Source organism: Ipomoea nil, unplaced genomic scaffold (genome assembly GCF_001879475.1).
Source record: "Ipomoea nil cultivar Tokyo-kokei standard unplaced genomic scaffold, Asagao_1.1 scaffold1770, whole genome shotgun sequence".
NCBI lineage: Eukaryota > Viridiplantae > Streptophyta > Magnoliopsida > Solanales > Convolvulaceae > Ipomoea > Ipomoea nil.
This window is the reverse complement of record NW_017618198.1, coordinates 2903164-2917365: the sequence shown is the minus strand read 5'-3', so window position 1 is coordinate 2917365 and position 14202 is coordinate 2903164. Positions and strand designations below refer to the sequence as shown.

Below are 14202 nucleotides of genomic sequence, written 5' to 3'. Positions count from 1 at the left end.
CTTCAACTGCGGTGAAGAGAGACACAAAGCCTTCCAGTGCACTCAACCCCAAAGGCTACGCCCCACCACCGTGGGTCAACACGGGGGCACCGCCCACCAAGGAAACTACGGCACTCCCGGGAAAATATTCGTCATGAGCCGCACTCAAGCTGACCTCGGGAATGAGGACAATCTCGAGGGGGGAAACCTAAGCCCAGAAGACGAGGACCACGCAGATCCCGCAGGGTTGCATGTACTTGCAATGTGTTATGTGTACATGATACCCCAATTCGGTTGCGATCGGATTGGTTATTCCTGAGCTGCGGTTCAGAAGCTGGCTGCGGTCAGATTTACACTCTTGGGCTGCGGTCCACCGTTTGGTTGCGATCAAACGTTTCTACATGAGCTGCGGTTCATATTTCCTGGCTGCGGTCAGATGATATTCTCTTGGGCTGCGGTCCACTGTTTGGTTGCGATCAAACATCATGATGAGCTGCGGTTCATCGGTCGGTTGCGATCGACCCCTCCGTGTTGCGATTGGTCCTGTGGCGCCAACAAAGTGTGCTTGCGTGATGAGATATGGATGAGTTGTGGTTATGAGCATCTTTGGGATGTGACTGTGGGATTTATGTTGGGGATTGTTTATATTGGGTTATGATTATTAATTGTGCTCAGCTTTATCTATCTTGCCTGTTGTGAACTGTATATGCTTGTTATAGCTGTTGCTTGTGCTTAGCTCTATCTGTCGAGTCTATCCCTGTTTTAAAAGCTAGAGTTCGTAGGATATACCTTCATGCTCAAAATGGTTTTCGTATATCTATATATATCTCTATATGTATTGTATTTCAACGCGTTGGAGTGGGTTACCAGCATCTCTCGCTGAACAGATATATTTGGCTTTCAGGCATGGACGAGTAGATCACTGGAGCGCGCTAGAGGTGTGGAGCGTAGATTAGTTAGTTCTTCCCTTCGGCCTGCGTGCCACATTTTGTACTGATACTTATTGAGATTGTTAGAATCTAGCCTGTGCACCTAAGTTCTCTAGCTCAGGTGTGGCATAACACCCCGTGCTGTTACGAACGTATTTGGAATTTATGATCGTTTACCTTTATCATATCTATATCTATATACATATTAAAGCAAGAGGATTTCAGCCAATCAGATTTCAGCATTTTCCCGCCCATGCTAAACGTTGTCGTTTTTTTATTTTTTAATTTTTGCTGCTTAGTTGGCCAATCAAATTGGTCTACTGTCCCGCCCATCTAAAATTGATCAGAATCCTATCGTGTGAGGCCTGATTTTTAGGGGAGTGGCCTATTGCCTGAGTTGATAGGAAGCGTGTGTTTTCAAGTAAATGGGTATGGGAGCTGTCTATTCTACACAGAGTTTGTATTTTTTTTATTATTTGCGTGTACTGTTGTCTTGCTGCTGTATCTCAATTCCACGCTTGTATATAGATACATACTCAGAGGCTTCATCGTCCATTCAACACAAAGCGAAAAAACATATTATATGAACACAAAGCCAAAAACAAATTACAGGTTTCTGGAATCAACGAAGAAGATGTTACAGGTTTCTGAACACTTTCCACAGGCTGATACAGCAACGGCATCCATCTCCGGTCACTCAATGGGTGGTTATGCAGCGCTAACAATCTACCTCAAAAACTTGGACAAGTAGAAGGTAAGTTAATATCATGTTCTTGAACAAAAGAAATGGTTACTCATTTGCTTTCCAACAAAATCTGTTATAGCTACGTGTCATCTTCACTACATTTACATGGTGTGTGATCGGAATTACACGAGTAAGGGGATGGGTCAAGTGCCAATCAAATTTGATATAGTTTTTCATGGTTAAGATGTCCCGAATGGTTAAGTTAACCAACACTATCTGTTCTGATTGGCACTCATGTTGTTCTTATTGATACATTGCTGTTGTTTATTTGCAATTGGTGTCAGCATTTGCTCCAATTGTGAATCCTGTTGAACTGTTCTTGGGGCCAGAAGGCTTTCACAAACTACTTGGTGAAAATAAAGCAGATTGGGAGCTATGATCTTGCAAGCTAGGTTAAATAATTACAATATATATATATATATATATATATATATATATATATATATACTTATTGAAATATGAGTATGAATAAAAAGTTATTGAAATATGAATATAAATATATAAATTCTTACTGAAGTGTGACTATAAATATATAATAATATATAAATACTTATTATAATTGTGAGTAGTAATTTATTATAAATTGAAATTTGATAGAAGGTAATATAACACAATATTACTACTTTTCCCATACACCTAGCCCTACTAGCAGACATTAATTGTTGATGGTAAGCTTTGACTCTCAAATACTAATGTTTGACGGTGAGTTTTCTATTCTCTAAAAGTTGGTGTCTATATATACATGCCATTTAAGAGACAAAGATCTACCCTCTATATTCATTCTCAAACAAAAGTTTTGTAAGTTCATAGTTAAGAATTGCAAGAACAACGAAGAAATTGACGGGGTCAACTACCATATGTGGAAAAAGAAAACACGATGTTGAAGATAAAGGTACAATTAAAGCATACCTGCTATTCTACATTCAAACTCTATGAAATATTGACTTGATATTTCATCTGCAATATGTTCCTGATTTGCTTTACCTGTGTGTGAAATCTGCACCATTTTTTTTTTTGAAGTAGAAATGTGTTAAGTCTAGAAAAAATTATGCAATTGAAAGAAATTAAAATCAGCAATAAATGTTACTGAGTATTGTTTAAAGTGAAAAATTTTGCTCTTTCCTGCGGCTATATATTTAATATGCAATTCTATTTTACAAATTTGTGATTCACTGTCTTCGTTAGTTTCTGCATATATATCTAGATATACACATGTAGAGTGACAGGAATAAATGAATAGTAAGCTGATATATATATAGGTAGATGTAAAGAGAGTAGTTCAACAAATTATAAAAGAACATTACCTGCGCTAAACTGCCTTCTCTGTATGTTGTTCTTTGTGGCTGTAAATTGAGAGCTTAATTCCAGCTTTGTCCAATATTGCCATAGTTTTTTGTGCACATCTGCATACAAATAATAGAAATATTATATTATGCACTTTAAATCATAAAAATAAACAAAAATATTTAGTTTATTTATGTCAAAAATAATTATCTCAAATTTGTTGCTAACTGTGAAAGAAAGCAGTTATAAAATATTATTGCATGTGAACCAAAAATAAAATCTGATATATAAATGAAACACTTGAGATGTTAAATGTATAGAGGATAATAATAAAGCCTTAATTTTGCCGAAGTGTTTTGAGGACATGTGCATACAAATAATAGAAATTTTATATTCTGCATTTAAAAGCTTACACTCTAATGTTGAGGTAAATGAAAAAACATTAAAAAAAAAACAAAAAACAAAAAATTAAATCATTGGAAATCTATTTTATATATGTTCTGTTATTATATTTTTAAAATATTTTAAAATATTTATTGATAAAAGTAATTAAAAAAGTTTCACATCATAACTGAAATATATTAAGTACATTTATGTGTAAAATAATGAACTCAGATTTTTCTCAACAGTTAAATAAACAATTCTCAAATTTTAATCACATTTGAACTAAAATAAACTCCAAAAAAATCTGACATATAAATTGAACACATGGGATGTTAAATCTATACAATATAATAATAAACCCTAATTTATCCGACAATATACATGCATATAAAAATAAAAAATGTATATAAAAACGCCACATAGGCACATATTAACTAAAATATTGCACAGAACAGATTTAAAAAAAAAAAAAAAAAAAAAAAAAAAAAAAACTTCAGAGATAACTATTTGTTGATATACGCATAAATTTCTAGATCTGAAAATTATTGCATGTGTATAATCTTCTTAAAATCAAAGTAAAGACATCCGTCTAAACAAGAATATACTTAATTAAATGCAAACTCAGAAAACTGTATAATTTACCTTACAGATGTTGTAGTCTCTGTTCGATGCATGGTATTGTTTGCTTTGCCGCCCAGATTGTTTCCGCAAGACGAACACCTGCCGCTACCAGAATATGTAGCTGACTGCAATTCTACACCGCCAAACGCACTACGGGAAAGTTGAAGTTTTTCGCATCTTTATTGTGGGTTTTCGCACGACGAAGAACCGCAGTGCCAACGCCGGAATCTGTGGGTAATCAGTGAGCAGTTGTGAGTCGGTTACTTCAAAGCTCAGAAGTAATTGGTTAGTCGATGAATAGACAAAAAAAAGGAGATCGAGAGAAATGAGTAGAGATTATAGTTTGAGCAATTTCTTTGTGGTGAAGTTTCCAGAAACGATACATAGAAGCGAAAACAGAGGCGAGCTGCAATAACATCGGAGTGTTCTAGGTTTCTTAGGTCTTTTATATGTGGGTCGTGGGTCCTTATTTGGGCCGATGATTAGCATTTTGGATTGGTAGGATAAATGGGCTGATTGTTACCCATGTGTGTGCGTGTGTATAATTGTTTAATAAATGGTCTGATTGTTTTTTAAATAAACAATTTCACTTTTTTATAAATAAACAATTCACTTTATTTTTAATAATAATTTATACACTATATATATATATATATATATATATATATATTTATATATATATATATATATATATATATATATAAACAAGGGCCAAGGCCATAAGCTTTTTACAGTTGGACTACTGTTGAAAAATTGGTTTTTGGTGATGGACAATATATATTGCTTTGTCTAGAGTTACCAATTCAAGAGGTCTTAAATTACTTATTTGCAACAACAGTGGAAAGTATATTTTTTCAACATCGAACGTTGTATATAAAGAGGTGTTTAATAATCTATAAGATTTTTATATTATTAATTGTGTATATATATGGCCTGAAATGCTCGGGTTTGCCAAACCATTCGCTCACTCTTAAAGTTGGATCTCCAGTCATGCTACTGCGAAACATAGACCGTTCAGCTGGCCTTTGCAATGGGATAAGATTAATTATTTCTAAACTAGCAGATCATGTTGTTGAAGCCAAGATTCTTTTTGGTAGTAATGTAGGTGAACAAGTCTTGATCCCACGATTGTCTCTTACACCGTCAGATACTAGGCTACCATTTAAATTCAAACGAAGGCGATTCCCACTTATGTTGTCTTATGCTATGACAATAAACAAGAGTCAAGGCCAAACATTGTCTACAGTTGGACTTTTGTTGAAATAACCAGTCTTTGTTCACGGACAATTATATGTTGCTTTGTCTAGGGTTAATAATCCGAATGGTCTTAAGTTACTTATTTGTAGCGACAATGGAGAGTATGTTTCTTCAACGTCGAATGTTGTATACAAATAAGTCTTTAACAATTTATAAAATTTGTATATTATTAATTATTTGTTACCTATGCAATATGAAGTTATATTTTACATACTTTTCGAGATGCCAATATAATTTTTATATTACTATTACTAATAAACTAATAAATAAATAATTGAATATATAAATATATAAATAAATAAATAAATATATATATATATATATATATATATATATATACTATTTTTTATTTTATTTTAGCCGTGCATCGCACGGGTGGAGTACTAGTAAGTCTTTAAAAGTTTTAAAATTTCGGGGTGTTACATTCACGGATTGTTTGGTGCTTCAACAATACCTATCATCTATGACACACTCGTCAAGGTCTTACTTGGGTTATGCCATTGATAGTTGCAGGACTAGTATATCATCTTTTGATTATTGTTTGCTTCATTATGTTCCTAGACTAGATAATTATTTAGCTCATACTTTAGCATATACTGCATTTACTCAGTCGACTAGTATGTATTCGGACTATGATCCACCAGCATCTATTTCTGCATATTTTGAATAAATGTCGTACAAGCTCCTTTCAAAAAAAAGACAAACTTTCCAAATTCCATATAAAAACACACGGTATAAACTAAAACACATTAGTAAACAAATTTCCTAAATATAAACACATATACAAATATTTAGAAACTAGCAAGATTGTTCTAGATACCAAATAAAAATAGACTTTGCACGGTAAAACAAATAAATTATATATACCACATAAATATGCAATATATACGAATTTAAAAAAAAAAAATCAAATTAACACAAATATGAACAATTACTTGTAAATCAAGAAATTAAAAACAAATCATGAAAATTTACTTAAACATTCCAATTTCTCGAAAATAATTTGCATGGCACATAATTTCACGTAACATCTTGCATGCAATTTCATAATTAAATTTCTAAAACATTTTGCAAAAATAATCACGTAAGATTTGAGCATATACTAACATGCAATCACGTAAAACACATAATTTAAGTATAAGTATAATTTTGAATCAAGAGATTAAGATCAGTGATACTTAGTTCATTTCTAGCATTTCCAATTCATGCCTTAAAGTTGCAAATCTTGTTTCGCATAAAGTCTTTGTAATAATGTCTGCAACTTGATTCTCCGTAGGGATGTACTCGATTTTTAGATCTTTCCTTTCAACACGATCCCTTATGAAGTGATGTCGTATATCGATGTGTTTGGTTCTTAAATGAAGCACTGGATTGTGAGTGATAGCAGTTGCACTTGTATTGTCACAATATATGCTAACTGTAACACCCCGAAATTTTTAAACTTTTAAAGACTTATATAATAAAGGTATTCTCTTATTCAATCTCAAACAGAGCATTACTAAACATAAGGGTATGGGGTGCTATGTCACACCTGAGCTGGAGAACTCAGATGCACAAGCTAACTAACTAAATTCCTTAATAATGTTAATACATAAGCATGGCACGCAGGCCGAAAGGGAAACTATCTACTCTACGCTTCGGGTCTCTAGCGCGCTCCAGTGCCTACTCGTCAGTGCCTGAAAGCCAAATATATCTGTTCAGCGAGAGATGCTGGTAACCCACTCCAACGCGTTGAAATACAATACATATAGACATATATATATATATATATATATATATATATATATATATATATAGATATATGAAAACCATTTTGAAGCATCAAGATATATCCTAAGAGACTCTAGCTTTTAAAACAGGGATCGACTCGACAGATAGAGATAAGCACAGTCAGCAGTTATACCAAACATATACAGTTTACTAGCATAGGGAACAGGCACGACAGATAAAGATAAGCACAACCAATAATCATAACCAAGCATATACAGTTTGCAAGCATAAATCCTATAGTCACATTCTCAAGACACTCATAACAACAACTCATCCATATCTCATCACATAAGCACACTTTGTTGGCGCCACAAGACCAATCGCATGCCCATACATGAGGGCAGCGCATATAGCTCTGACACGGCCCCGCAGCACCCTGCCCCGTATCGCAACACGGAGGGGTCGATCGCAACCGACCGATGAACCGCAGCTCATCATAATGTTTGATCGCAACCAAACAGTGGACCGCAGCCCAAGAGTAGTCATCTGACCGCAGCCAGGAAATATGAACCGCAGCTCATGTAAAACGTTTGATCGCAACCAAACGGTGGACCGCAGCCCAAGAGTGTAAATCTGACCGTAGCCAGCTTCTGAACCGCAGCTCAAAAATAACCAATCCGATCGCAACCGAATTGGGGTATCATGCACACATAAGACATAACAAGCACATGCAGCCCACATTAACACATTGGGAAGGGGGAGAAATCTTATAACAAAACCTATGTGTGATCCTTCACATGCTAAGAATAGTCCTAAGGGTTCATACTTCTTCCACCTAGGTCAACGGGATACCAATTCAACTAGCATGCAATATACAAGACACGTTTGTCCTACGAACGGTACCCGAAACATCAAACTAGACATAGGCACGATAGACGGAGTCCGTTGGGACGCCACGGGGGTCGGGGGAACATCAAACGGGGAAGCCGAAATCCCAAGGTGGGGTATTTTCCAGCGGGTAGCCGGTGGGTGAGGGGTCACCCGCCGGCGACGTGATTCCGGGCAGCGGGTGCCCGGCGGGCAGTCGCCTGCCGGCCGGCTGCCCGCTGCCGGCAACGTCAAAGTTGGCCGCGAGTAGGTGGCGGGTCCCCTACCCCCCACTGACTCTTTTATCACAAAAACGTCCCGGGAACATTTGTGGAACCTGGAACCATGCTTAGACACTTTTAAACACAATTGGCAACACCACGTAGACAATTAACGGATCGAAACTCGAGAAACATACGGCACATATCCTATCATGCTTTTCTAAACATAATTAACACCCGAACATGCGAATTCCCACCCAATACACCAAGAATAATATCATACGGGTTTCACAATACAAACTAGGGTTCTAATCACTTTTAAATCAACAAGAACACAATTCATCTTCTAATATCAAGATTCGTTAAGAATATCACATAATCATCAAGAACATCATACAATCATCAAGAACATCATATAATCATCAAGAACATCATATAGTCATCAAGAACCTCTTATCATCATCAAGATCATCAAGATCACCCATGGAATCATAACACCAATTATCAAGATCTATATAACGAATCATCAATACACAAGAATATGGGGAAATCCTAAGAGGGGAATCATAGCTATGAAAATAGGTTTTGTTGAGACATGGGTTACCTCTTAGCCTTAATTAATTCCTTGGCTATGAAGGGCCTTTCTTTAAGCTTTCTTCTTTCTTGATTTCTCCTAAGGGGATTCTTGGAACTTCTTGTGTGGTGAGAGATTATTGTGGTGAAAGATCTAGGTGCCTTCTATATCCCTATTTATATATTTAAGACTCCTAATTAGGGCCTGAATGGTATGGGTTTACTAATTCTATTCCTTATAGGACTAAGGACTTGTTTTAGGGATAAGGGTCCATGGTCCATAGTGGACCATATTAATTAATTAAAGAGAATCCTAATCATAATCTGAATAGTAAAAGGCATACTTCCTTTATTCCTAATAGATAACTTGGTCTAGGATTCCTAATTAGAATCTGAATAGTAAAAGGTTTACTTTCTTTATTCCTAATAGGCTTAAGGCTCTAATTTAAGCAAGGGTCCACGGTTCATGGTGGAGCTTATTCATTAATTAAAGGGAAACCTAACCGAATTAAATTATATTTAATTATTATTAACGGGATTAATTAAATAATTAATCCGGGATTGAAGGCCATAACACGGGGTGTTACACTAACGTTGTCGCAATTCACTCCATAATCCTTCAATTGTTGCTTCATCCACAAAATTTGCGCACAACAACTTCCTGCAGCAATGTATTCGGCTTCGGCGATACTTGTTGCGATGGAATTTTTCTTTTTACTAAACCAAGAAAAAAGCCCCCCCCCCCCCCCCCCCCCAAAAAAAAAAAAAAAACTGGCATGTCCCGGAAGTGCTTTTTCTGTCTATTTTGCAACCTGCAAAATCCGCATCTGAAAAACCCGTTAGTGTAAAATCTGTACCTTTCGGATACCACAATCCAACATTGATTGTGCCCTTTAAATATCTTATGATCTTCTTTGTTGCGGTGAGGTGGCTTTCTTTTGGATTAGCTTGAAATCTTGCACACACTCCCACAGCATAAGAAATGTCCAGCCTACATGCAGTAAGGTATAATAGTGAACCAATCATTCCTCTATACTTTGTTTGTTCAACATCTTTTCCATCTTCATCCTTGTCTAGCCTCAATGATGTACTCATAGGAATTTTGATCGATGATTTCCCATCAAGGCCAAACTTCTTTATCAAGTCGTGGGTGTACTTTGCTGGTTGATGAATATCCCTTCTTTTAATTGTTTGACTTGTAAGCCCAAGAAGTAGTTCAAATTCACCCATCACGCTCATTTCAAATCTCTTCTGCATAAGCTTAGAAAATTTCTCGAACAAAGAGTTGTTAGTGCTTCCAAATACGATATCATCAACATAAATTTGCACTAATAAAATATGTTCACCATCTTGAATTCTAAATAAAGTTTTGTCAACAAGGCCTTTGGTGAATCTATAGCTTATCAAGAACATTGACAAGGTATCATACCAAGCTCTAGGTGCTTGTTTCAACCCATACAATGCCTTTTTAAGTTTGTAGACTTTTTCACCTTCGCCTTTTACCTCGAAACTTGGCGGTTGTTCGACATAAACTTCTTCTTCAAGTAGTCCATTCAAGAAAGCACTTTTGACATCCATTTGATATACAGTGAAATCTTTGTGTGCGGCGCAGGCTAGGAAAATTCTTATTGTTTCGAGTCTTGCTACCGGTGCAAAGGTTTCATCAAAATCTATTCCTTCCTCTTGAGAGTATCCCTTTGCAACGAGCCTTGCTTTATTCCTAACAATTACGCCCTCTTCGTTTGCTTTGTTCCGGAAGACCCATTTAGTTCCTACAACATTGTAGTTCGTTGGTCTTGGAACAAGTTCCCAAATGTCATTCCGCTTGAATTGATCGAGCTCTTCTTGCATGGTCTCTATCCAGCTTGGATCATTTAAAGCTTCATCTGGAACACCCCCTAAAACGCAAGCTATAAAAAGCCTAAACACATGCAGATAACATAACAAACAACTAGCACAACGGAAAACTAAAAGGTAACTGGATAAACATAAATCCAAGTCATGGGGTGTTATGTCACGTTCATCGACAAGAATGAACGCTACGGCCAAATCTGCATTGTTTACACTATCCCAAAGTTCCACAAGTCTACACTAGATCGGCACACAGGCCTCAACAACTATTGAAGGAAGAGATAACACAATCTACAGGCCACTATCGCGCTCTCCAAAGCTACCCAACCTGTAAAGCAACAAATAAACATGGAACGACGCCCGGTCAGCGAATAATGCTGGTAACCCACCAATACCTGTTAAGTATCATACATAGATAGGATGTATATACAAAATCATTTCGAAATGGAATACATATATATATAAGTGTAAAATCAAGAGTAAAAGCCAACGTAAGACTCAACACTCTCAACAACAACAACACGGGAACACATCCCAAGACCACAAGAACAACATGACTCACAAAAGAGTCAAGGCATGATCTATCATCACTCAATAGATCAAAACCCGACAAGTACAACGCGAAAGGATAAGACTCACACAACCGGCAACACATGCCAAGGCCACACATGCCTTTGTGACTACACACGTCACAAGAGAAGAACACACAACACCGGCTACAATAGCCCTCATGACATCACCCATCACGAGTTGGTATGCCTGCCTTATGCCCGGTTCCAACCTTATGGCTACCCCCAACCTTGTATCTTTTTTCCAACCATTACCTCCAGGACCCCTGTACTTCTTAGTCCAACCTTTTCCCTCCGGGACCGTCGTCCCCCACCAACGACCACCAACGAGACCACCAATTTCATAGTACACAAGGTACCGTACACACACACGGCAACAAATGCCTTCCCAAGAAATACGTGGACCCATCACTTAGGCCACAACTCCATAATCACGTCACGGCCACCACGAGGACCGCTGCAATACCTTGGTGACTAGTGTCCCATACCACTAATCGTGCAATCCAGGTAAAGCCACACACACCACACCTCAACAGGAATCAATCAACGGATTGCAACTAAGGTATGAAACATACTCAATCAAGGAATGGATCACAGCCCAACAACAACAACGATGAATAACACAAGTTATCATCAACCCATCGGAAGGTACAAACAACACACATGCTAGCATTTAGACACCAAACTAGCATGCTTATCAAAAGGATAAACCAAAGGTAGTTCCGAGGAACACACAAGACTCATCACGGTTCAACGAAACACAATGTTGAACACTTAGCATGATTCAAGACACCAAAGTCCTACATGGATACCTACCATATAGCTCTAGACATACGAAACATCAAGAAGACACTCAAATAGTTCCACAAAAGAACAAAGGACGAAATACCGAGTCAAAAGAACCACGGGGAACAAATCCCATCACAACACCACTGTGTTCCCCACGGGTAGGCTCCCACCCGTGGTTCCTCCCGCGGGTACACTACCCACTGGCCACGTTCCCCGCGGGTGGGCGGCGGGTGGAGCTCTCCCCGTCGTTCCGCCCGCGGGTACATACACCTGTGCAAAATAATCCCTTCGGGGATTTTCAACTCCAAGCTTAAATTCAAGTCCAAAACATGCCAAATCTCACCCAATACAACAAAATGACTTGAATCATAGGAAATGCCAAGCAATGACACAAATGAACCCTAAACACAAGCTCTAGATATGCATTTTCACAAGATAAATGCATAAACACTCACATTTCATAGCAAAACACATCATAAGAAAAATAGATTTTGTAGAGCATGGGTTACCTCATTCGCTTAACATCCAAAAACAATGCCAACATAGGCTAGGCTCAACTCATAAGCAAAACGGGAACCTGAGAATTAAACCGGATCTCAACTATTAACACAAGTACTAATCAAAACTTAATTGTGCTTATAAGGGGAATTAAACCCTAAACGTTTCCTTAAATTACCCACAAGATCAACCACTAAACTAAGGATACTATTGTTAACTTAATCACACATTAAAATTCTAATAGATAAGCTAATAACAAAGGGTTAAGGTAAAACAAGGCTTAACTTAAGTAACCATCCTAAGATTTAAACCCTAGCCAAATACCACCCCAAACACATGCTTTACCACCAAGCCAAACACCCAATTATTAACTTAATCTAGCAACAAACTAAATAGGCTAATTAACCAGACTTAAGGGGAAACTTGCTAATTAAAACATAACTATTACATATGCTAAGGTGAAGGTCGAACCCTAGCCAACCACTAGCACAACCACCCTCTAACCACCACACTAAGCTAAGCACTTATTAACTTACTAACAAAACTAATCTAATACCTAAACTAAACAACAAAGCAAGGGAAGAGGCTCACCACTGTCATTATCTTCTTCGTCTTCAAGAAGCATTCCCGCGGGTGGAACACGGTGACACCCTCAACCCGCCGGCACCAAGAACTGCCACCATGTCGGAGAAGCTCCCCCAAGCACCGCCGTTGTCGCCGGAAGAGAAGGAGCCAACCACGACCGCTGCTTTGCTTGCCGGAACAGGGGAGATCGCAGAGGAGGCGTGTCACTCGCTGCTCCGCCCAACACCACCGAGAACAGAGGGGAGGACCTCCGTTTCATTGAGAGAGACCGAGGCCGCCGTAGAAGCTCTGTCCGCACCAGAAACGCAAACCACCCCCACGGACCTATCGTGCCTACGCCGGAACACCGAAGGAGAAGGAAAGGTCCAAACTTTGTCATGCCTTCACTGCCGCGATTCTGCCATGGCCAAAGGTGAAACTAATGGCGGTGGTGTGCATCTTCTACTGTTTCTCGACGACTTGATGCCAACCAAAACGAAGGAAAGAGGAGAGGAGAAGGTGAGGCATGATGTAGGTTGCTCATTCACGCCAAATCCGAGAGAGGAGAAGGAATGGTGTGTTTGGCTACTAGGTTCAAAGGAGGCAAGGAGGGCAAGGATACAATGCATTCAAACACACAAGAGAGGATAGGGTTCACTCACTAGATTGGGTTTAGGTTGGATGGGTTGGGTTTAATCACTTTGGGCTCACAAACTAACACACATATATATTTATTTATAGATACATATGGGCTCAATTTTGGGGTTCAAGACTTATATAATATATAGTCTTAGGATAGATGGACACTTGGGCTCAAAGAATAATTATTAGGTCTTAGGGATTAAAACTCATTTTTGGGTCTAGGCACATTTTGTACAAAAATATTGGTTCACCATAATAGGTAGACACGAGCCCGTTTTAAAATAAATAGCTATATAAATATTTTTATTAAAAATATTTATTATCGGGACTATATTTTATTTTAGGAAAATACCAGGTGTCACATCCTCACCCCCTTAAAAGAAGCTTCGTCCCCGAAGCTAGAAAATCATTTTGGGGATAAGAGTGTTACAAAAATTACTGTAGTATATAGAGAAAATATTTTTCGAGGAAAATATATACATATATATACACTAGGTTTTGGAAAGGATTTGGTTCGAAAGGTTAGAAAGGATTAAAGGTTTAGATATTAAACTCAAGGACACGGTGGTTAGAAAGGAAAAGAGGATGAGAGTTTAGGTTTCAAACTTGAGACAACGTCAAATAGGGTTAGGCTCGAAGTCATCAAAGTTGCAACTTAGGAAATAAGGTTGCCACTTTACACAGAATCGTTTGAAGTGAGGGATCAAGGACGAGGTTTG

At 37.8% G+C, this 14202-nt stretch overlaps 1 long non-coding RNA gene across 2 annotated transcripts; it reads right to left on the bottom strand.

Moving 5' to 3' along the window:
* Positions 1-1463: 1463 nt before the first annotated feature.
* Positions 1464-4369, bottom strand: LOC109192241. 2 transcript variants are annotated; one of them, XR_002056069.1, is made up of 4 exons: positions 3964-4369; positions 2958-3056; positions 2563-2650; positions 1464-1996 (listed from the first exon to the last, which is right to left on the bottom strand). It is a non-coding gene; the product is annotated as an uncharacterized LOC109192241 (long non-coding RNA). The 2 variants fall into 2 exon arrangements; XR_002056070.1 differs by having other exon boundaries at positions 1464-1646; positions 3964-4368.
* Positions 4370-14202: the final 9833 nt, after the last annotated feature.